The 24069-nt window shown below is 43.1% G+C and overlaps 1 protein-coding gene across 18 annotated transcripts in view; it reads right to left on the reverse strand.

The window, feature by feature from the left end:
• The window catches only part of AMBRA1 (autophagy and beclin 1 regulator 1), a 237122-nt gene that overhangs the window by 210452 nt on the left and 2601 nt on the right, over positions 1-24069 (reverse strand). For 14 of the 18 annotated variants that reach the window (XM_066251426.1, XM_066251422.1, XM_066251424.1 and 11 more), the window contains exon 2: positions 4160-4202. The exons of 3 other annotated variants lie outside the window; for them this stretch is intronic. The gene's annotated coding sequence lies outside the window, so the exon portion shown is untranslated. Of the gene's footprint in view, positions 1-4159; positions 4203-13212; positions 13229-24069 lie in introns of those variants that run through there. One more of the 18 variants, XM_066251428.1, reaches the window with a different exon arrangement.

The following is a 24069-nucleotide window of genomic DNA, read 5'->3' on the forward strand; positions in this document are numbered from 1 at the left end:
CTCATCTGGATTGAGCAAGGCTCATCAGCTTGAGCCCAAGGTCGCTGGTCTGAGTAAGGCGTCACTCAGTCTGCTGTAGTCCCCCAACCCCCCTCTTCAAGGCACATATGAGAAAGCAATCAACGAACAACTAAGGTGCCACAACAAGGCATTGATGCTTCTCATCTCTCTCTGTTCCTGTCTGCCTGTCCCTCTCTCCCTCTGTCTCTGTCACAAGAAAAAAAAAAAAACACAAAAAACTAACAAAAAAACACCCCAGTCTTGCCTGAGTAGGTGGTGGTGCAGTGAATAGAGCATCAGCCTGGGACACTGAGGACCCAGGTTCAAAACCACAAGGTAGCCAACTTCAGCGAGGGCTCATGTGGCTTGAGTGCAGAGTCGCCAGCTTGAGCGTGTGATCATAGACATGACCCATAGTCACTGGCTTGCACCCAAGGGTTGCTGGCTTGAAGCCCAAAGTCGCTGGCTAGAGCCCAAGGTCACTGGCTTAAACAAGGGGTCACTGGCTTGGCTGGAGGCTCCAGTCAAGGCACAAATGAGAAAGCAATCAATGAAGAGCTAAAACACCGCAACTACAAATTGATCCTTCTCATCTCTCTTCCTTCCTGTCTTGTCTGTCCCTGCCTGTCCCTCTCTCTCTTTCTCTGTCTCTCTCTGTCTGTCTCTCTCTCTCTCCCTCTTGCTAAACACACACACACACACACACACACACACACACACACACACACAATCTTCAGCCTAACCTGTGGTGGTGCAGTGGAATGCTGAGGTCACAGGTTTGAAACTCCAGGCTTGCCCAGTTAGAGCATATAAGAGAAGCAACTACTTTGAGGTGGTGCTTCCCACTCCTTCCCTCATCCTTCATGTTCTCTCTCCTCTAAAATCAATAAATAAAATTGTAAAAAATAAAAAAAGGAAGAAACATGGTCTTCACAGCAGCTATTCTAGAATCCCATCCCCCTCTATGACTCCTCCATGGAACTATCCTAGGCCCACAGAGGAAGAAATGCTAAATGATTTCTTTTCAGCAGAAAATTGCAAGAGGGGATAATGTTCCCAAATACTCTAGCCATAGCAAACAAAATTCTGTGAAAATATATTCCTCCCTCAAGCAGAAGTACAAAATGTATTAATGATTTTTAAGACATCCATTTGTAATAATAGCTAGTGCTACTATTAAGTGTTAATGTTTTATATACTCTGTCTCTAAAGCTTCCTCCTACCCTACTCCCATTTCACAAAGAAACCTGGCCCAATGTGGAACTACTTGCCCATGATCAAACAGCCAGTAAGTGGTAAAGTCGGAGTTCAACACTATAAAAGTAGTTTTTCCACATTATCAGGTTTTTCTACATTACTGCATGCCAAAACAAGAGATTCAATAAATTTAACAAGTATACAGTATTTAGATTGAAGCCATTTTCTAAATATATCTGCTGACTTTGATATTTTTTTTTCCATTCAGCATACTTTTGGGGACTACACTCTGTGTTAAGCCCTATTGTAGGTGACAGGGACAAAAAGATGGAAAAAAACAAACAAAATTTAAAAAAGAGAGAGAGAGAGAACAGAAGAGGTCTTCAACCTCAGAGCACTTTCGGTCTTAGGTATATATTACTGACTACCACACTGACGTGGCAAGTGTCATCCTCAACAAGGAAATACAAAGTACTACAGGTTTAAAGAATCCAATTATCACCTGATCAGGCGGTGGCGCAGTGAACAGAGCGTCGGACTGGGATACAGAGGCCCCAGGTTTGAGACTCCAAGGTCGCCAGCTTGAGCACGGGCTCATCTGGTTTGAGCAAAAAGCTCACCAGCTTGGACCCAAGGTCACTGGCTTGAGCAAGGGGTTACTAGGTCTGCTGTAGCCCCACAGTCAAGGCACTTATGAGAAAGCAATCAATGAACAACTAAGGTGCCACAACGAAAACCTGATAATTGATGCTTCTCATCTCTCTCCGTTCCTGTCTGTCTGTCCCTACCTATCCCTCTCTCTGACTCTGTAAAAAAAAAAAAAAAAAAAAAAAAGAATCCAACAATCCTCCGAAAAGCAAATGATAATCCTCAAATTAGCAACCTTAAAACTGTTCTTAGTTTTAATTCTATTCTGATATTCTAAAAGTTATATATTTCCATTCTTGATTCCTGGGCAAAAGGTCTACAATGTCCTTTTATACAAACACTGCCCTGCACATGCTCAGTAAGTATGAACAGAATCTTGCCAGCTCAAAACAGCCTAAGACTCCTTCTCCAAAAATAATATTGTGAGAAGCATTTAAGATTTTACAAATTTATTTTACAACTTTTCCCCAGCAACTGTTGTCAGTTTTTGCTTAAACTATTATAAAACTTCAGAATAACAAAAACAAAAAAAAATACTATGATGTTTTGAAATTTTGGCAATGAAAATAACGTATGTTTAACCTCTTTGGTCAAAATCATGGATGTACAGAATGAAAAGTAACTTAGACATCATTTTGAACTTAAGATCTTAAAAGTTAAATTCCCCTATCTACTGTTGCAAGACCACCAAGCACAGATCTGAGACAAAAACCCAGGTATCTCAACTCACTGCGGTTCCTTTCCACAAGTCCAATGAAAATGAACTTAATAAATTCAAGTTTTCTCATTTCAGCAAAGATAGATGCATCCATGAATAAATAATCATGCACAATTTAAAGATCAACTTTAAATTGCAGTTTGAAGAGCAACTTTATCAAGAACAACCATGTTAAGCACCCATCATGAGAACAGAGAGAGATGAAGACTGCCTATCCTTGATATGGCAGAAGCTCTTCAGGCACTTGGGAGGGAGCTATTCTAGAATCTCTCCTGTTTAGGGAGGAAAATGTCAACATACTACAAAATTACCATCAACATCATCATCTTAGTAGTAGATAATATTTGGGGGTATCTACTATGAGCCAGGCACTTTATATGCTATTTCTTATCCTTATCACTCTTTTTTGACAGAAACCAAGAGTCAGAGAGAGGGACAGATAGAACAGACAGACAGGAAGAGAAAGAGATGAGAAGCATCAATTCTACGTTGCAGCATCTTGGTTGTTCGTTAATTGCTTGGTCATTGATTGCTTTCTCATATGTGCCTTGATGGCAGGGGCTACAGCGGAGCAAGTCACCCCTTGCTCAAGCCAGTGACCTTTGGGCTCAAGCCAGCGACAATGGAGTCGTGTCTATGATCCCACACTCAAGCCAGTGACCCCGCACTCAAGCTAGCGAGCCCATGCTCAAGCTGAATGAGCCCACACTCAAGCCAGTGACCTTGGGGTTTCAAACCTGGGTCCTCTGCATCCTAGTCCAACACTCTATCCACTGTGCGACCACCTAGTCAGGCTGATCCTTACCACTCTTCAAAGGCAGGTGTTATCATGCCATTGTCTATTTGTGCACACCAGGTTTAAAGAAGTACCTCCAAATTGCATGGCTATCCAGGTGCAGGGCTAGAAATCCAACTCTAGAGTCCATGCTCTTTCCCCACTATCCTACATTCCCTAAGAATAGAGCACTGCACTGCATATATGACTGTGACATCAAGCCTCTTCAAACTCTGACTCAACCTCCTGACTGACAGTTAGATAATTTAGCCATCTTTTCAATCTTCAAGTTGTTTTAACTAATTTCTCTTCATGATTCCTCAGTGGTCTTCTAGATTTTCTTTCCTTCTTTTTTTCTTAAAGAAGTAACCCCAGCCTGACCTGTGGTGGCAGAATGGATAAAGGCATCAATCTGTATGCTTAGGTCGCCGGTTCAAAACCCTGGGCTTGCCTGACCAGGCAGTGGCGCAGTGGATAGAGCATCAGACTGGGATGCGGAGGACCCAGGTTCGAGACCCAGAAGTCGCCAGCTTGAGCGCAGACTCATCTGGTTTGAGCAAAAAGCTCACCAGCTTGGACCCAAGGTCACTGGCTCAAGCAAAGGGTTACTCGATCTGCTGAAGGCCCACGGTCAAGGCACATATGAGAAAGCAATCAACGAACAACTAAGGTGCTGCAACGAAAAACTGATAATTGATGCTTCTCATCTCTCTCCGTTCCTGTCTGTCCCTATCTATCCCTCTCTCTGACTCTCTCTCTGTCCCTAAAAAAAATAAAAAATAAATAAATACAGAAAAAAAAAACAAAAACCCTGGGCTTACCTGGTCAAGGCATGTATGGGAGTCGACGCTTCCTTCTCTTTCTCTAAAAAAAAAAAAAGAATAAATAAAAAGAAGTAACACCCTCCACTCCCCACCAGTCTGGCTGGATGGCTCCATTGGCCAGAGTGTTGTCCCAAAGCACAGAAATTGCCGGTCTGATCCCATTCGGGGTACATACAAGAACGTATCTATGTTGCTGTCTCCCTGTCTCTCTCTCTCCCCCTTTCTCTCTAAAATTAATAATTAAAAAATAATTTTTTAAAGAAGCAAAATCCTTTTTCCAAATAAAATATGTGAAAACATTAAAATATTAAACAGATTAAAGGTGAACTGCTCTGGTTTAAGCAGTGTGGTAAGACCAAAGCTCTTCTTGACTCTCACAGCTACCCCTCAGCATCTCCAAAGAACACAATTTGAAAAACACTAGCTTAAAACAGAAAACTGCCTTTTGCACCTTAGTTTTGCCACTCACCATTTATATAACCTTTGGCAAGAAAAGTTTCTCTTTTATTCTGCAAAGTAACAGTGGTTGCCAAGCCAAGAAAGCTCAACACATATACATATCTGATGATAATGTCAGCAGCAGGAAAGTGAACAAGTAAATGCTCCCACAGCTTAAATGAAATAAACAAACCTAATAAATCCTTCATTAAATAAGGCACCAGTGGAAATAAACCCACCCAGCTTAGATTCCCAGTCAATAACACATGGATCTCCTAATATGATTTTAATAAGACACAAGAGATCTGTTATGAGATACTCTAATGTAGACCCCTAAGTGTCAGGTTGAATGAGTTAATGCTGCTCTGAGCATCTCAACATTGGTACTTCCTAAGTGAAGCACTTAAACCGGGAACTTAATATTGCATTTAATGAGTATTTTTATGTTCATGTTCTGCACCAGAAGCTAATGTTCATTTGCCTATCTTCTGGGCTTCTATTTCTCCAGGCACTACAAAACAAAAATATGTTTATGTCATATGTACCTTCATCAAAAAACTTTAACCTGGCACTTCCTAAACTAGTCATTAAGAATCTATTACCTTTGTCTATTATTGATAATACGTTCGCATTTCTACAAGTATAACAGGAGACCAAATTAACTTTTATTTATTGATTTTTTAGAGAGAGAGGAGTGAGAGAGAGAGAAGGGGAAGGAGCAGGAAGCATCAACTCCCATATGTGCCTTGACCAGGCAAGCCCAGGGTTTCGAACCGGCGACCTCAGGTCGATGCTTTATCCCACTGCGCCACCACAGGTCCCAAATTAACTTTTAGAGGAAAAGAGATTCTCAGTCTGAATCTAAGCCCAGCCAACAACTCTCAAATCATGTACTCTATATATAAGCTAGAGATGTTGGCTTTGATCCCCATGGTTGATGAAAAAAAATTATAACAAAAAATATATCCTATAAAACAACGTTTTAAATGAAAATTTAAAAATATACAGCCATGGGCCCTGGCCGGTTGGCTCAGCGGTAGAGCGTCGGCCTAGCGTGCAGAGGACCCGGGTTCGATTCCCGGCCAGGGCACATAGGAGAAGCGCCCATTTGCTTCTCCACCCCTCCGCCGCGCTTTCCTCTCTGTCTCTCTCTTCCCCTCCTGCAGCCAAGGCTCCATTGGAGCAAAGATGGCCCGGGCGCTGGGGATGGCTCTGTGGCCTCCACCCCAGGCGCTAGAGTGGCTCTGGTCGCAATATGGCGACGCCCAGGATGGGCAGAGCATCGCCCCCTGGGGGGCAGAGCACCGCCCCTGGTGGGCGTGCCGGGTGGATCCCGGTCGGGCGCATGCAGGAGTCTGTCTGACTGTCTCTCCCTGTTTCCAGCTTCAGAAAAATGAAGAAAAAAATAAAAAATAAAAAATAAAAATATATACAGCCATGAAGAACACATATAATAAAGAACATATCCCTCAGTATGAGTCAGAATGTTAACCTTCTATTTTATCAGGAGACTCTGAGCAATTCACCTACTCTCTATTGATAATTTATTCATAAAAAAATGAAAATAGCCTGACCTGTGGTGGCGCAATGGATAAGGCGTCAACCTGGAAACACTGAGGTTGCTGGTTCAAAACCCTGGCTTGCCTGGTCAAGGCACATATGGGAGTTGATGCTTCCTGCTCCTCCCCCTTCTCTCTCTCTTTCTCTCCCCCCCCTAAAATGAATAAATAAATAAAAATTATTTTTTTTAAAAAATGAAAATATACTCATTGAAATGCCAGAAATAGCCTGACCAGGCGGTGGCACAGTGGATAGAGCGTCGGACTGGGATGCCGAGGACCCAGGTTTGAGACCCTGAGGTCGCCAGTTTGAGCACAGGCTCATCTGGTTTGAGCAAAAGCTCACCAGCTTGGACCCAAGGTCGCTGGCTCGAGCAAGGGGTTACTCGGTCTGCTGAAGGCCCACGGTCAAAGCACATATGAGAAAGCAATCAATGAACAACCAAGGTGTCACAACGAAAAACTGGTGATTGATGCTTCTCATCTCTCTCTGTTCCTGTCTGTGTCCCCTCACCCCCTCTGTCTCTGTAAAAAAAAAGTTTTAAAAAAATGCCAGAAATACTGTTCTGATTAACTATCAAACACCTATATTCTGGGGTTACCCAGGACGTCAGCAAGTCATCTTTATTACCTCCCTCATTTCTCAACAGGCCCAAACCTAAATCATCCTAGAAAGATAGTAACTTAAGTCTTTGGGGATGATATTTCACAAACTCTCTTGGTAACATTCCAGTAACTTGCAGTCAGGAAATTCTTTCTAATTTGTAATCTATATCCCTTCTGTTGCAATTAAAGCATATTTCCTCTTGTCTTATCCTCTATGGAAAGAGAACATCTGCTTAATACCACCTGAACAATATCTCTTAAGGAGATTATAAAACATAGGAAGCCCATTCCAAACAGCTTCATGTAAATGCAACATGGCTTTAAATGGGTCACCTTAGACAAAGAACATGATGAAGTCTTAAATTACCAGTTCCATCACTGACTTGCTCTAAAGATGATAGGAAGTTAAAATGATGCAGACGTTGTGCCTCAATTACATCAGTAAAATGCAAATAATAAAACCAGTATGTTAGGAGAACACAGTTCCTCAAAAAATTAAACATACAGGAAAGAAATTCTCAATCCCAATCTAAACCCAGCCAACAACTGGGTTCAAATCATACCTACTCTAAAACAACTGAAAACAGGTACATGTACATACATGTTTACAGTAGCACTATTGACAAGACCCAAAAGGTAGAAACAATCTAAATGTTCAACAGTTAAATGGATAAACAAATTGTATTATATACATACACAAAAGGTTATATGTATAGTGAATGATTCCATAATACAAAATATCCAGAATAAATAAATCTATAAAAACAGAATGCAGATTGCTGGTTTCCAAGGGCTGCTGAAAAGGAGAAATGAAAAAAAATGGCTTAATTGGTAAGAAGTTTTACTTCAGAGTGATAGAAATGTTTTGGAACTAGACAGAGATGGCAGTTATACAACATTGTGAATGTACTAAATGTTTCTGAATTGTTCACTTTAAAATGGCTAATTTTGTGTTAAAGCAATAATTTTATTTCTAAGAATGCCAGGAGAGCCTGGCCTGTGGTGACACAGAAGTGTCGACCTGGAATGCTGAGGTCCCTAGTTCAAAACCATGGGCTATACAACAAGCAATCAACGAACAACTAAAGTGAAGCAACTACAAACTGACACTTCTCACTCTACACCCCCCTCCTCTCTCTCTGTAAAAATCAATAAATAAAAATCTTAAAAAAAAAAAAAGAGGAGGAGGCTAGGAGAACTAACAAAGACGATATCCAAAATATGTCTAGCCCTTCCCAGGAACAGCATGATATAAAATTCTAGGGAGAATGGTGGCCAGAATGTTTAATATTATTTCAATATAGCCAATTAAACTGAGAAAAGAACATGTAAATGAGACACAAAATAAAAACCAAAATCAAGTCTAGAGTCACAAATATACAGCATCCGGTATGGAAATAAGTGCCAATAAATAAGTGAATAAATAAAGAGATAAACAAAGTAAATAACCAAGCACATCAGCTAATTAACTATAGCAAAATAACCACATGAAAACAGTAAGAAAAACAAAGGTAAGGAATGAACTGTAAAATCTAATACCAAAATACAAAGACCTACGGTGTAGGAAGGTAAAAAAAAAAAAAAAAGGCTAATAACAGCAAAGCTGAAAAGTACATAAACCCTTAAACTCCCAAGGTGACATAAAAACCATGAGAATTATTACTCTCCAAATTTTGCAAATATTCTCATTCCCTCCCATCTTTCTCCTTTAATGATACAACCTCCTGGCAAGACACCAAAGCTAAAATTAAAAAAACAACAACAAAAAGACACCAAGGCAAAAAAAAAAAAAAAAAAAAAAGACACCAAGGCTAGGCAGCCAAGAACACAAAAATGAAAAGGTACTGTTCCTATCTTCACGAACCTTATTATATTACTTCTTAAAGTATTATTTGGGGAGACAGACATACTCATAATCAAAATATACAGACCATCTCCACTTTTTTCCTTCCCACTTCTTAAATACACTTCAGTCTGGCTCCTGGCCCTACATTCCTCAAAAACTGTTCTTGCTATGATCATCAATGATCTGTGTTGCTAAACAAAATACAGGTAGATCATTTCCTTCTCGAAATATGCTCCCCTCTCCATTTCTGAGATTTCCTCTTAAACTCCTCAGAGCTGGGTCCTGAGCACTCTTGTCTTCCTAGTCTATACATACTTTTCCTCTAAGTAATGTCCTCCATTTTCCTTGTCTGTAAATACCACCTATATACCAGGAGCATCCAGATTTACTTCCAGAACCATTTTTGAGTATTAGCTCAAAGACTGCTTGCTTGATGTCTCCACTTGTATGTTTTCACACATCTCACATTTAGCACAACTAAAATTGAGGTCTTCTTTCCACTCCACAACTCTAGTCAAAATCTGTTCCTCCTCCAGTGTTTCCTTCTCAGAAATGGCAACTTCATCTATCCAGATGCTCATGCCAGAAATCTGGGTATCATACTCGACACCTCCCTCTTCCCAGTCTTGCCTGTTCTAATTCTAAAATACCTCCTGAACCTTTCTACTTTCCTCCATCTCCACTATCTTTCGCCTGGACCAGTGTAAGACATCCTAACTATCATACTTCCCCCTCTTCTTCTCTTTCCAAATTTTACACAATTTTTTTCTTCTTTTTTTTTCTTCCAGAGAGGCAGGGAGAAAGAGACAGAGAGGCAGAGACAGGAACATTGAGCTGTTCCTGTATGTGCGCTGGTCAGGTATCGAACTAGCAACCTCTGTTTTGGGGCGGCTCTCCAACTAACCAAGTTATCTGCCCAGTACTTAATTTTATTTTAAAATATTGATTGATTTATTTTTAGAGAGACATAGAATGGAAGGGAGAGAGAGAGGGGAGGGGGAAGGGGAGCATTCATTTGTTGTTCCACTCAATCATGCATTTATCAGTTGCTTACCATGTGCGCCCTGACCCAGGATGGAACCCACAACCTCATTGTTTCCGGATGACACTCTTAACCAACTGAGCTAACCATTCAGGGCCCAGAGCAGGGGTCGGGAACCTATGGCTCGCGAGCCAGATGTGGCTCTTTTGATGGCTGCATCTGGCTCACAGACAAATCTTTAATTTAAAAAAATAGTAACATTAAAAATATAAAACATTCTCATGTATCACAATCCATTCATTTCCTACCACTCGTGTTCATGGTTGCGGGTGGCTGGAGCCAATCACAGCTGTCCTCCAGGACAACACCAAATTTTTATTGGCTAATGCCTAACGTACACGGGTTGTTGTATGGCTCTCACGGAATTACATTTTAAAATATGTGGCGTTCATGGCTCTCTCAGCCAAAAAGGTTCCCGACCTCTGGCCCAGAGCAATCTTTTAAAATCATACAGGTCACACCTGACCTGGTGGTGGCGCAGTGGGTGGAGCGTTGGACTGGGATGCGGAGGACCCAGGTTCGGGACCCCCAGGTCACTGGCTTGAGCGCGGGCTCATCTAGTTTGAGCGGGGCTCACCAGCTTGGGCCCAAGGTCGCTGGCTCGAGCGAGGGGTCACTTGGTCTGCTGTAGCCCTCCCCACTCCCCCACCCCCATCAAGGCACATATGAGAAATCAATTGATGAACAACTAAGGAGCCGCAGCGAGGAATTGATGTTTATCGTCTCTCTCCCTTCCTGTCTGTCTGTCCCTATCCATCTCTCTGGCTCGCTCTCTGGCTCTGCCACAAAAAAAAAAAAAAAAAATCATACAGGTCACAACACTTACTCTTAAAACCTTCAAAGGCTTCCAATTATACTTAGAAAAGAAATCCAAACTCCTTGACAGTCCTACTTAAGCATCTTTCCTTGAACTAAGCCTCTTCCCTTCCTCCCCTACTGTATGTATTCCAGCCACACCAATCTTTCAGTTTCTCAAATGTGCCAAGTTCTTTCCCATCCCAAGGCTGTCCTACATCCTATCCCCTTTACCTTTCCTTTTCATCCTTCTAGTCTCTACTGAAATATCACTTCTTCAGGGAAACCTCCCCAAAGCTCCAATATAATTCAGGTTCCCCTATTATAATCTTCCTTTTACTTCTCCATCATAAGACTTTACACACTTTGCAATTATATATTTGTTAGTGCATTGTTTTGTTTACTGCCTCTCTTTTAGACTATAATATCTATAAGGGCATTAACAATGTCTATTTTTTTTTTCATTCTAGTCTTAGTATAGTGACAAGAGTTTAGAAAGTTTAAAATTGTTTAAAGTAGTTTAGAATCATTATCATTTAGGGATTAAAAGCAAGAGACTATGGAACCAAGCTGCTTGATTTAAAATCCTGGTTTTGCCACTTACTAATGCCATGACTGTGGGCAAACTGCTTATCCTGTCTGTGCCACAATTTCAACATCTATAAAATGGGGAGACTAAAAGTAGCTACACCATAAGGCTGTTAGGAGAATGAAAAGCCTCAATGACACAAAGCACTTAGCAAAATACCTGGCACAAAGCACTTCAATAAACACTGGTTCTGATTGGTTCTTTATTTTCCTGATTTTATTTATTTTTACAGAGAGAGAAGGAGCAGGAAGCATCAACTCCCATATGTGCCTTGACCAGGCAAGCCCGGGGTTTCAAACATGCGACCTCAGCATTCCAGGTGGACACTTTATCCACTGTGCCACCACAGGTCAGGCCTGATCAGTTCTTATGGTATCCTCACTACCTACCACAGAAGGAAACATTCAATAAACATTTACTGAATGAATGATTGAAAAAAAGAGTTCACTATAATCATTAAATAGGTTTTTTTAACAACAAGAGCAGGAATATTAGAGATTTACAGAGTAAAACAGGTAAGGCAAAGACTGAAGCAACCCATAACTTATAATGGCATAAAGATAGGATTCTTAGTCTTTGCCACTATGCTGAAAATATGTTTATTCTTGCCCTGGCCAGTGGCTCAGTGGATAGAGCGTTGTACAGGAATGCTGAGGTTGCTGGCTCGATCCCCGAGGTCACAGGTTCAATCCCCAGTCAGGGCATGTATGAGAAGCAATCAATGGGTGCACAACTAAGTGGAACAATGAGTTGATGCTTCTGTCTCTCCCATCCCAGTCCTCTCTATCTCTTCCTACCTCTATCTCAAAATAAAAAAAAATAAAAAAAATGTTCATTCATCCACAAGTTTTCCCAAGGTGATTTGCTAGCTTTGACTTTTCCCTAGATATCATTCTTTAATCAACTTCAAATCCCTTCTAGCATCCATCACAATTTAAATAGATGGGAAATCACAGTTTAAATAGATAAAACTCAGATGCTAACATTTTCTACCTGTTTTACAAAGAAATGGTCTTCTGTTCCATTTCTGCACGCTGCGGATGGCTCTGGCCTGTTTTTCTACATAATTACAAAATCCTTAGAATTTTGCCATCTATCCTGTATTTGTAACTCTTTCAGACACTGTTGCTTTCTAGGTTTCTCTTTCCTTGTAAGGACTCATCCTCTTACTTGAATCTGAAGGGCACTGAAGGAAAGGAGGGGTACAGGGCACATATGCTGCTTTAACTTCCTACTCCCTATTCAAGTTTTCTCAAAACAAGCTAACCTTCAATCCAAGCATCACCATTAATTGTTCTCCTTTTTTTTTTTTTAGGGTTTTTTTTTCTGTATTTTTCTGAAGTTGGAAACAGAGAGGCAGTCAGACAGACTCCCACATGCGTGCAACCGGAATCCACCCAGCATGCCCACCAGGGGGCAATGCTCTGCCCATCCGGGGCATTGCTCTGTTGCAACCAGAGCCATTCTAGCACCTGAGGCAGAGGCCACAGAGTCATTCCCAGCGCCTGGGCCACCTTTGCTCCAATGGAGACTCGACTGCGGGAGGGGAAGAGAGAGTCAGAGAGGAAGGAGAGGGAGAGGGGTGGAGAAGCAGATGGGCGCTTCTCCTGTGTGCCCTGGCCGGGAATCGAATCTGGGACTCCTGCACGCCAGGCCGACACTCTACCACTGAGCCAACCGGCCAGGGCCTTTGTTCTCCTTTTGAAGTACAGGGATGCCTTGGTTTTAGTCGATAATCCATCCAAAAACAATTGGTGAGCCTGACCTGTGGTGGCGCAGTGGATAAAACATCGACCTGGAAATGCTGAGGTCGCCGGTTCGAAACCCTGGGCTTGCCTGGTCAAGGCACATATGGGAGTTGATGCTTCCAGCTCCTCCCCCTTTCTCTCTCTGTCTCTCCCTCTCACTCTCTCTGTCTCTCCCTCTCCTCCCAAAAAAAATGAATTAAAAAAAAAACAATTGGCGAAATACGAAACCAATAAAAATCGAGAGTTATCTCCATATGAATCAATGTAAATCCAATTAATTTGTTCTGGACACTCAAAAATACATACCAAAAACACATTTTGTAGAGAATAAGTGTAGTGTTTAGTACTAAAAACAGTAAGAAATTAATATAAAATGAATATAAAATACTAATGTAAAGAATAAATGAACATTTAACATGGCATTTACCTTTCTGAAGGCTCCTCTTGGCGTATGAAAGACGGCAAGGAGGGGAGAGAGAGGTGCAGATACTGTATATGCAGTTATCACTTACATGTAATTGTAGTACTAGCACTCGCAATCAATAAAGAAAGCACAAAAATACTGGAAAGCAATAGAATTGTTTGGCTAGATGCGTGAGGTGATGCTCACACGAGAAACAATGCCACATTGAGAGAAGAATGCATGGGTCACCCTTCGTTTTTGCTAAATTAGCAGCGAGGTCACATGGGAATGCCAACAAAATTCGAGGCAACCAACAAAAACCGAAACAAAAGTTTCGCAGAAAAAACCGATGATAACCAGTCAACGAAAACCAAGGTATTACTGTACTTACAATCCTTTTTGGGATATATTTTTCTGAAGTTAGAAGCAGGGAGGCAGTCAGACAGACTCCCTGCATATGCCCCACTGGGATCCACCTGGCATGCCCACTAGGGGGCGATGCTCTGCCCATCTGGGGCGTTGTTCCGCTGCGACCAGAGCTGTCCTCAGCACCTGAGGTGGAGGCCATGGAGCCATCTGCAGCGCACAGACCAACTTTGCTCCAATGGAGCCTTGGCTGCCGGAGGGGAAGAGAGAGAAAAGGGAAAGGAAGGGTGGAGAAGCAGATGGACGCCTCTGCTGTGTGCCCTGGCCGGAATTCGAACCCAGGACTTCCACACACCAGCCATGCTCTACTGCTAAACCAACCAGCCAGGTCCTGTACTTACAATCTTGATCTTGTTATAATAGTAATAATACTGAAAATGACACTGGCATATACAGTGCCACCTGCTGTCCTTGACACATATTAACTCATTTAATTCTCACAACTATGTGATATTCTAAAGATGAGAAGAGGCACAGAGAGGATAAGTAACTTGCCCAAATCGCACAACCAGTTAAGTAATGGTACTGGGACTTGCACCAGACTTCTGGGATTTGTTTGGCTTCAGAGTTAGGGTCATTATGTTTATTATTCAAGAGTTAGGAAAGACCTATTTTTCTGCCCTGTTTTCATCAGTCAGCTAGACTCAAATACTCCAATTCTCTCCCCAAATCAAACATGCATATTAATCCTCTTCAACTCAGCAAAACTTGAGATGTCTCATTATATCACTTGCATATGGTATAACTAGTACAAAGTAATTTTGGTTCATGGAAGAATGTATGTTCTGTTCTGGGAAGCTGAAATGGATAAATGATAAAACCATGAAATGCAAAATCTACCTCAGTTAGTTCTACAGCTAAAAATATTCTGGCCCTGACCAGTTGGCTCAGCAGTAGAGCATCAGCTAAGTCTGTGGAAGTCCCAGGTACAACTTCCGGTCAGGGCACATAGGAGAAACGACCATCAGCTTCCCTACCACTCCCCTTCCCCCTTCTCTCTCCTCCCTCCTCTCCTCCCACAGCCATGTCTGGAATGGTTCAGCAATTTGGCCCTGGGCACTGAGGATGGCTCCATGGCCCCACCTCAGGCACTGAAATAGCTCGGTTGCCAAGCAATAAAGCAGCAGCCCCAGATAGGCAGAGCATCTCCCTGTAGGGGCCTTGCCAGGTGGAACCCAGTCAGGGCGCACATGTGGGAGTCTGTCTCTGTCTCTGCATTCCTGCCTCCCACTTCTCACTTAACAAAAACAAAAATAACATGTGTAATATATATATGATTCCATGTCCTGGCTGGGTAGCTTTTAATTGGATAGAGTGTCATCCCAATAAACCAAGGTTGGGAGTTCAACCCCTAGTCAGGGAACATATAAGAATCAACCAATTGGCCTGACCTGTGGTGGCGCAGTGGATAAAGCGTCGACCTGGAAACGCTGAGGTTGCCGGTTCAAAACCCTGGGCTTGCCTGGTCAAGGCACATATGGGAGTTGATGCTTCCTGCTCCTCCCCCCTTCTCTCTCTCTGTCTCTCCTCTCTGTCTCTCCCTCTCCTCTCTAAAAATGAATAAGTAAAAAAAAAAAAAAAAAAAGAATCAACCAATCAGCCCTGGCCGGTTGGCTCAGCGGTAGAGTGTCGGCCTAGCGTGCGGAGGACCCGGGTTCGATTCCCGGCCAGGGTACATAGGAGAAGCACCCATTTGCTTCTCCACCCCTCTGCCGCGCCTTCCTCTCTGTCTCTCCCTTCCCCTCCCGCAGCCAAGGCTCCATTGGAGCAAGGATGGCCCGGGCGCTGGGGATGGCTCTGTGGCCTCTGCCCCAGGCGCTAGAGTGGCTCTGGTCGCAACATGGCGACGCCCAGGATGGGCAGAGCATCGCTCCCTGGTGGGCAGAGCGTGGCCCCATGGTGGGCGTGCCGGGTGGATCCCGGTCGGGCGCATGCGGGAGTCTGTCTGACTGTCTTTCCCTGTTTCCAGCTTCAGAAAAATGCAAAAAAAAAATAAATAAAAAAAATAAAAAAAAAAAAAGAATCAACCAATCAATGCATAAATAAGTAGAACAACAAATCAATGTTTCTCTCTCCCCACCCAACCTCTCTCTCTCTCTAAATATTTAAAAAATCTTTTAAAAAATTATTCCAATTTCCACAGTGCTTGTTCCCACTTCCTCACTTCACATTCACTTCTTAGCTTACTCTGATCCACTTTTGACTTCCTTCATCAAAATCACTTATGAGCCCTGGCCGGTTGGCTCAGTGGTAGAGCGTCGGCCTGGTGTGCAGAGGTCCCAGGTTCGATTCCCGGCCAGGGCACACAGGGGAAGCGCCCATCTGCTCTTCCACCCCTCCCCCTCTCCTTCCTCTCTGTCTCTCTCTTCCCCTCCCGCAGCCGAGGCTCCATTGGAGCAAAGATGGCCCGGGCGCTGGGGATGGCTCCTTGGCCTCTGTCCCAGGCGCTAGAGTGGCTCTGGTCGCTACGGAGCAACACCCCAGAGGGGCAAAGCATCGCCCCCTGGTGGGCAGAGCGTCACCCCCTGGTGGGCGTGCCAGGTGGATCCCGGTCGGGCACATGCAGGAGTCTGTCTGACTGTCTCTCCCCGTTTCCAGCTTCAGAAAAATACAAAAAAAAAAATAAAAAAAAAGAAATACATATATATATATATATATATATATATATATATATATGAATGAGATCCTGGCTGGGTAGCTCAGTTGGTTAGAGAATCATCCCCATATGCCAAGGTTGTAGGGTCAATTCCCGGTCAGAAATGCATGAATGGGTGAAACAGATTGATGTGTCTCCCCAAACTCTCTCTCTCTAAAAAAATCAACTTTAAAAGTTTTTTAAAATTCACTTATGGAGATTACTGATGATCTCTCTGTTTCTAAAGCTAACTGCCAATTCTCTATTCTTATCTAAACTGACTTCTCAACAAAACTGTAAAAGTGCCTGACCTGTGGTAGCACAGTGGATAGAGCATCACCCTGGAATGCTTAGTTTGCTGGTTAGAAACCCTTGGGTAACCCAGTTAAGGCATATATGAGAAGTGATCAATGAACAACTAAAGTGAAGCAACCAGTAGATGCTTCTTGCTACCCCCCCCAATTAATTAAAAAATAAACTGCAAAAATAACAAGCTTCCTTACTTTTAAATATTTTCCCCCATAAACTTCCCTCAATGTCTCACTGTTGGGATTTTCCTGTTCCTTTACTGGGTCTCCTTTTCAAATCCTTGATTTGCCTGACTGGTTGGCACAGTGGATAAAGCATTTGACCTGGAATAGGTCACCAGTTTGAAACTCCAGCTTTGCCTGGTCAAGGGACATACGAGAAGCAACTTCTTTGAGTTGATGCTTCCCATTCCTTCCCCGCCCGCCTTTCTCTCTCTCCTCTCTCTTTATAAAGGAAAAAATCCTTAATTTCTCCCCTTTGGTTAAATCTTTTTTTATTTTAATTGGGTTTTATTACCTAGAACTGAAATATTTCAGATCTAAACTTCCAAAGCTAGGTAGTCAACAATTTTTCATCAGAGCCCAAGGGAGAAGGTTAGGAGTTCAAGAGTCAAAAGACGAGAAGGGCTCTGGTCGGTTGGCTCAGCGGTAGAGCGTCGGCCTAGTGTGCGGAGGACCCGGGTTCGATTCCCGGCCAGGGCACACAGGAGAAGCGCCCATTTGCTTCTCCACCCCTCTGCCGCGCTTTCCTCTCTGTCTCTCTCTTCCCCTCCCGCAGCCAAGGCTCCACTGGAGCAAAGATGGCCCGGGCGCTGGGGATGGCTCCTTGGCCTCTGCCCCAGGCGCTAGAGTGGCTCTGGTCGCAACATGGCGTCGCCCAGGATGGGCAGAGCATCGCCCCCTGGTGGGCAGAGCGTCGCCCCATGGTGACCATGCCGGGTGGATCCCGGTCGGGCGCATGCGGGAGTCTGTCTGACTGTCTCTCCCTGTTTCCAGCTTCAGAAAAATGAAAAAAAAAAAAAAAGACGAGAAGGGTGCAGGAGAGATCACTAGAAGGACAGGAGGAGCAATTTAGCTCAATCTTTAAATGTTGCTGTGTTCCAAAGCTCAGTCCTTACCCTCTTCTTTTCTCTACTAAAAAAAAAAAGTATATATGTATATATATTTCAATAAGTAGTAATTAAAAAAAAAAAAAAACATTTGCGCCTGACCAGGCGGTAGCGCAGTGGATAGAGCATCGAACAGGGATGCAGAGGACCCAGGTTCAAAACCCTGAGGTCACCAGCTTGAGCGTGGGCTCATCTGGTTTGAGCAAGGCTCACCAGCTTGAGCCCAAGGTCGCTGGCTTGAGCAAGGGGTCACTCAGTCTGCTGTAGCCCCCAGTCAAGGCACATGTGAGAAAGCAATCAATGAACAACTAAGTTGCCACAACGAAGAATTGATGCTTCTCATCTCTCTCCCTTCCTGTCTGTCTGTCCTTATCTGTCCCTCTCTGTCACACACACACACACAAAAAAAGTTTGCGAAATACTTTTAATTCTTGGAAGAAAGGCACCAAACAATATTACAGATATTATTATATGCACAACAGGTGCCTACATCTTCCCCACTCAATTTCATGACAATTCTACTAAGTCTTTTCCCCTTGTAGAGGCACTTCAGTTTATTCCCTGCTACAAATAACACCTGAAGGCATGGCATGTATCTAGTGTTCAAATTCATTAAACTCAACTTCCAAAGAATAATTATTTGGGGGAAAAAATAATAAGAACTAAATAAATAAATTCAGGTCCCATTACAATTAAAATACTAAACTCATTAGTCAAGCATGTTGGATATTTATAAACCATAGTTAGTTATCTTTTCCCAGGGCAAATCCTATAGTAACAGACAAATATTGCATGTAGAATTTTAAATGAAGACTTTAATTGTGATCGCAGCAGGGCAACCATAATTTACTGAATCATGGTATGTTGTCATTGCAGGTTTTTAGGGGAATTAAAGATGACATGACTGACAGCTCCAAACCCCATGAACACCCAGTGACCTAGTCATTCCTCCATTTCTCTCTGTCACCCCTGGATTGTTGCCTTCAGAGCACAACCTAAATTTCATTATTTATCTGATACCTGGTCAACTCTGCTCCCCATTGGAATAAACTCCACAGGGCAAGAACCTTCATGTCTACCTTTGAATTCCAGCATCTAATGAGCATTCAATAAATACCAGGTGGCGCAGTGAACAGAGCATCAGACCTGGACGCAAAGGACCCAGAGTCAAAACCCTGAGGTCGCCAACTTGCATGCAGCCTCATCCAGCTTGAGCACAGGCTCACCAGCTTGAGCGCGGAGTTGCTGGCTTAAGTGTGGGATCATAGGTATGACCCCATGGTCGCTGGCTTAAAGCCATAGGTTGCTGACTTGAGCCCAAGGTTGGTGGTTTGAGCAAGGGGTCACTTGCTCTGCTGTAGCCCCCCCCCATCAAGGCACAAATGAGAAAGCAATCAATGAACAACTAAGGAGACTAAGGAGCCGCAAAGAAAAATTGATGCTTCTCATTTCTCTCCCTTCCTATCTGTCTATTCCTACTTGGCCCTCCCTCTGTCTCTGTCTCTGTCTCTATCTCTGTCTCTCTCTCACACACACTCTCTCACACACACACACACACACACACAACAAAAGAAAGAGTTCCAAATGTCTGACAGGCATATTTCATACCTCAGGATAAACACAGTATAAGAAAATTCTCAGCCCTGGTCAGAGAGCTCGGTTGGTTAGAGCATTGTCTTAAATTACAGAGGTTGCTGGTTCAATCTCTGGTCAAGGCACATACAGGTACAGATCTGTGTTCCTGTCTCTCTCTCTCTCTCCCTTCCTCTCTCACATATATCAATAAATTAAAAAAAAATTTTTTAAAGAAAATACTCAATGAGCCCTGGCCTATTGGCTCTGCGGTAGAGCGTTGGCCTGGCATGTGGAAGTCCCAGGTTCAATTCCCGGCCAGGGCACACAGGAGAAGCGACCATGCTTCTCCACCCTTCCCCCTCTCCTTTCTCTCTCTTTCTCTCTTCCCCTCTCACAGCCAAGGCTCCACTGGAGCAAAGTCAGCCTGGGTGCTCAGGATGGCTCCATGGCCTCCGCCTCAGGTGCTAGAATGGCTCCAGTTGCAATGGAGCAACACCCCAGAGGGGCCGAGCACCTGGTGGATATGCCTGGTGGATCCTAGTCAGGTGCATGCGGGAGTCTGTCTGTCTGACACCCCCCTCCCCCAGCTTCTCACATCGGAAAAATACAAAAAAAAAAAAAAAAGAAAGAAAATACTCAATGAAAAAAAGGAAAAGTTTAGGAAGAAGTGGAGATATCAACCCTAAGAGCAGGAAGAGATAGAGAACAAGTTGGAAAAGACATTACACTAATCTGCAGACACACAGCCAGGAGTAACTCGAAGAGGGGGTAAACTCACTTAGTCTCACCCCATCTAAACATGCAGCACCTAAATTTCATCCCTCACTAGCACTTCCAAGCATTTACTCCTTTCCACATCATGTTAGTAAGCTCCTCAATGCTGGTTTAAAGTTTGTCTCCTCTATCCTCCTTAACTGTTGAGTATAATGCTGTCTTGAAAGAAACAAGTTATCCAAGAACCTTCAGTGGTCGGCAAACTGCAGCTCACGAGCCACATGCAGTTCTTTGGCCCCTTGAGTGCGGCTCTTTGGCCAGCTTAGGAGTACCCTAATTAAGTTAATAACAATGTACCTACCTATATATTTTAAGGGTTTTTTGTTTGTTTGTTTGTTTTTGTATTTTTCTGAAGCTGGAAACGGGGAGGCAGTCAGACAGACTCCCGCATGCGCCCAACCGGGATCCACCTGGCACGCCCACCAGGGGGTGATGCTCTGCCCATCCAGGGCGTCGCTCTGTCGCTACCAGAGCCACTCTAGCGCCTGGGGCAGAGGCCAAGGAGCCATCCCCAGCACCCAGGCCATCCTTTGCTCCAATGGAGCCTCGGCTGCGGGAGGGGAAGAGAGAGACAGAAAGGAAGGAGAGGGGGAGGGGTGGAAAAGCAGATGGGCGCCTCTCCTGTGTGCCCTGGCCGGGAATCGAACCCGGGACTCCCGCACGCCAGGCCGACGCTCTACCACTGAGCCAACCAGCCAGGGCCTATATATTTTAAGTTTAAAAAATTTGGCTCTCAAAAGAAATTTCAATTGTTGTACTGTTGATATTTGGCTCTGTTGACTAATGAGTTTGCCGACCAAGGACTAGGTGACATCTGTTCATTGTTGCTGTAAGATAGCACCGAAGTGAACATTTGAAGAGCACTTTATCTTTTTGAAGCAGCTGCGTGATCTTTAAAAAAAAACTTTTATTGATTGACTGATTTTTAGAGAGAGAGGAAGACAGAAGAGAAACGTAGATTTGTTGTTCCAACTTATTTATTAATTCATTGGTTGATTCTTGTATGTGCCCTGACCAGGGAATCAAACCTGCAACCTTACAGAATATTTCTATTTATTGATTTGATAGACAGAGAGAGCATGCTATAAATTTGTTGTTCCACCCACCTATGCATTCACTGGTTGCTTCTTGTATGTGCCCTGACTTGGAAAGAAACCTGCAACACTGACCTATAGGTACAACGCTCTAACCAACTGAGCTACTCAGCCAGGGCTTCATATACTTTTTCAACAGTATTATCTTTCCCATTCTTTAAATACAGACTCATAAAAGCATTCAAAGCCTTGGGTATGAACCCCAGCTGTTACGCACTTGCAGTGTGATCTTGGTCAAGTTATTATTTTTTTCCCTTTCTTTTTCAAGTGAAAGGAGGGGAGAGAGACTCCCACATGCGTCCAGACTGGGATCCACCGGCAACCCCGACTGGGGCCAATGCTCTGCCCATCTGGAGCCAAGCTCAGAACTGAGCTATTTTTAGCACCTGAGGCTCCACAGAGCATTCCTCAGCCCCTGGGACCAATGTGTTCAAACTTATCGAACCATAGCTGCAGGAGGGGGAAAGAGAGAGAGAGAGGGAAGAGAGAGAGAGAAAAGGAAATGGGAAGGCTGGAGAATCAGATTACTTCTCCTGTGTGACCTGACTGGGATATCAAACCCAGGACATCCACACACCAGGACAACAATGAGCAAACCAGCTAGGGCCTTGGTCAAATTATTTACTCTCTGAGTTCAGTATCCATGGGGAAAATAAAGTCTACCTTAAGAGACTAGTATGAGCCTGACCAGGTGGTGGCGCAGTGGATGGAGCATCGGACTGGGACACGGAAGACCCGGGTTCGAGACCCCAAGGTCGCCAGCTTGAGCGTGGGCTCATCTGGTTTGAGCAAAACTCACCAGCTTGTACCCAGGGTCGCTGGCTCAAGCAAGGGGTTGCTCGGTCTGCTGAAGGCCCATGGTCAAGGCACATATGAGAGAGCAATCAATGACAACTAAGGTGTTGCAATGCACGACGAAAAACTAATGATTGATGCTTCTCATCTCTCCATTCCTGTCTGTCTGTCCCTGTCTATCCCTCACTCTGACTCTCTCTGTCTCTGTAAAAAAAAAAAAAAAAAGGACTAGTATGAGTATTACATAAGATTAAACACCTGTAAAGAACACAACACAGTAAATGCCCAATAAAGGGCAGTAATCTTCCCTATAGCCTCCTTAAATAATTTGTACAAGATTTCTCAGCTAATAAGCTGGTAAGCATAGGACTTAAACCCTGCTCTCCTGATTCCTTAATTTGTGTGGGGTTTTTTCCTTACCACATCACTTTGGCAAACCGCCACATACTCCTGGGCACATAAACACATTCTGACAAAAGCTAATCACAAATTTTTTTATCTATCAGTAACTAATTTTTGTTTTGTAAAGTAAAAAAAAAAAGGTCTAATTAAGGGGAGGAGCTTTAAAATATAAACTACCCCCAAACCACAGGACAGGCTGTACCATAGTACTTCTACATAAACAGAAACAATGACAAGAAACAGAAAGTTCTCTCTGGATTTATGAGAAAAAAATGGAGAAAGAAACAAGAATGACTACGATTAAAGGAACATAAAGGTTTTGTTTTTGTTTTTGTTTGTTTTGATAAACCTATTACTGCACAAAAAGATTTGCATATCATTCCAAATAATTCTATTAAGGCATATCTTTAAAAAGAGATCTAAGTGCCCTGGCTGGGTAGCTCAGGCAAGATTTCAGGTTCAGTCCCCCAGCAGGGCACATACAAGAATCAACCAATAAGTGCATAAATAAATGGGACAACAAATTGTTGTTTCTGTTTCTCTTTCCCTCTCACTCTCTCTAAAATCAGTAAATAAAAAATATAAAAGTTTCTTAACACATGTTGAAAATACTTTGAAGATACATACTATAAAGCTAAGTTATTCGCTAATAAAAATAACCACTTGCCTGACCTGTGGTGGCGCAGTGGATAAAGCGTCAACCTGGAAATGCTGAGGTTGCCGGTTCGAAACCCTGGGCTTGCCTGGTCAAGGCACATATGGGAGTTGATGCTTCCAGCTCCTCCCCCCTGTCTCTCTCTCCTCTCTCTCTCTCTGTCTCTCTCTCCTCTCTCTCTCTCTGTCTCTCTCTCCTCTCTAAAATGAATAAATAAAATTTAAAAAAATAAATAAATAAATAAATAAAAATAAAAATAAAATAACCACTTGTTTTCAAGTGATATACATAAGTCCTTCCAGGGAAAATTGTAGAAAATATTCAAAGAAGTTCACATCATTACTAATCCGCAAGAACTTCATTATTAAAAGAAAAAATAGCCTGACCAGGTGGTGGCGCAGTGGATAGAGCATCGGACTGGGATGCGGAAGGACCCAGGTTCGAGACCCCAAGGTGGCCAGCCTGAGCGCGGGCTCATATGGCTTGAGCAAAGAGTTCACCAGCTTGGACTCAAGGTCGCTGGCTCCAGCAGGGGGTTACTCGGTCTGCTGAAGGCCCGCGGTCAAGGCACATGTGAGAAAGCAATCAATGAACAACTAAGAAGTCGCAACGCGCAACGAGAAACTGATAATTGATGCTTCTCATCTCTCTCCGTTCCTGTCTGTCTGTCCCTGTCTATCTCTGCCTCTGTAAAAATAAATAAATAAATAAAAAATTTTTAAAAAAAAGCCTTTTAAAAAAAAAAAAAAAAGAAAAAATAAAATGATTCAGTCACACTCTGAGCCTCTAAATTTCTGAAAGAAAATGCCAGAAGACAGAGTGATCTGACATTGACAGAACAACACAAGATTTAACCAAGAAAAGTAAAAGTTGAGTGAATTTCTATCACAAAGCAGGGGAGAAACTGATAAGAAACTATATTCCTGTAACCTCCCCATCACCATAACCAAATTTCTTGTCCTCCTCCAATCAACTTAAACCTCTACTAATTATTTCCTATAAAACATAACAAAATGTTCCTAACATTTCTTTGCGCCACTCATAGCAAACTTTACTACTTAGTATTGGTAGAAGCCACCGAGATACTACACTAACTCTAAATTCTGTG

The sequence above is a fragment of the Saccopteryx bilineata genome, chromosome 1 (assembly GCF_036850765.1).
Source record: "Saccopteryx bilineata isolate mSacBil1 chromosome 1, mSacBil1_pri_phased_curated, whole genome shotgun sequence".
In the NCBI taxonomy this organism is placed as follows: Eukaryota; Metazoa; Chordata; class Mammalia; order Chiroptera; family Emballonuridae; genus Saccopteryx; species Saccopteryx bilineata.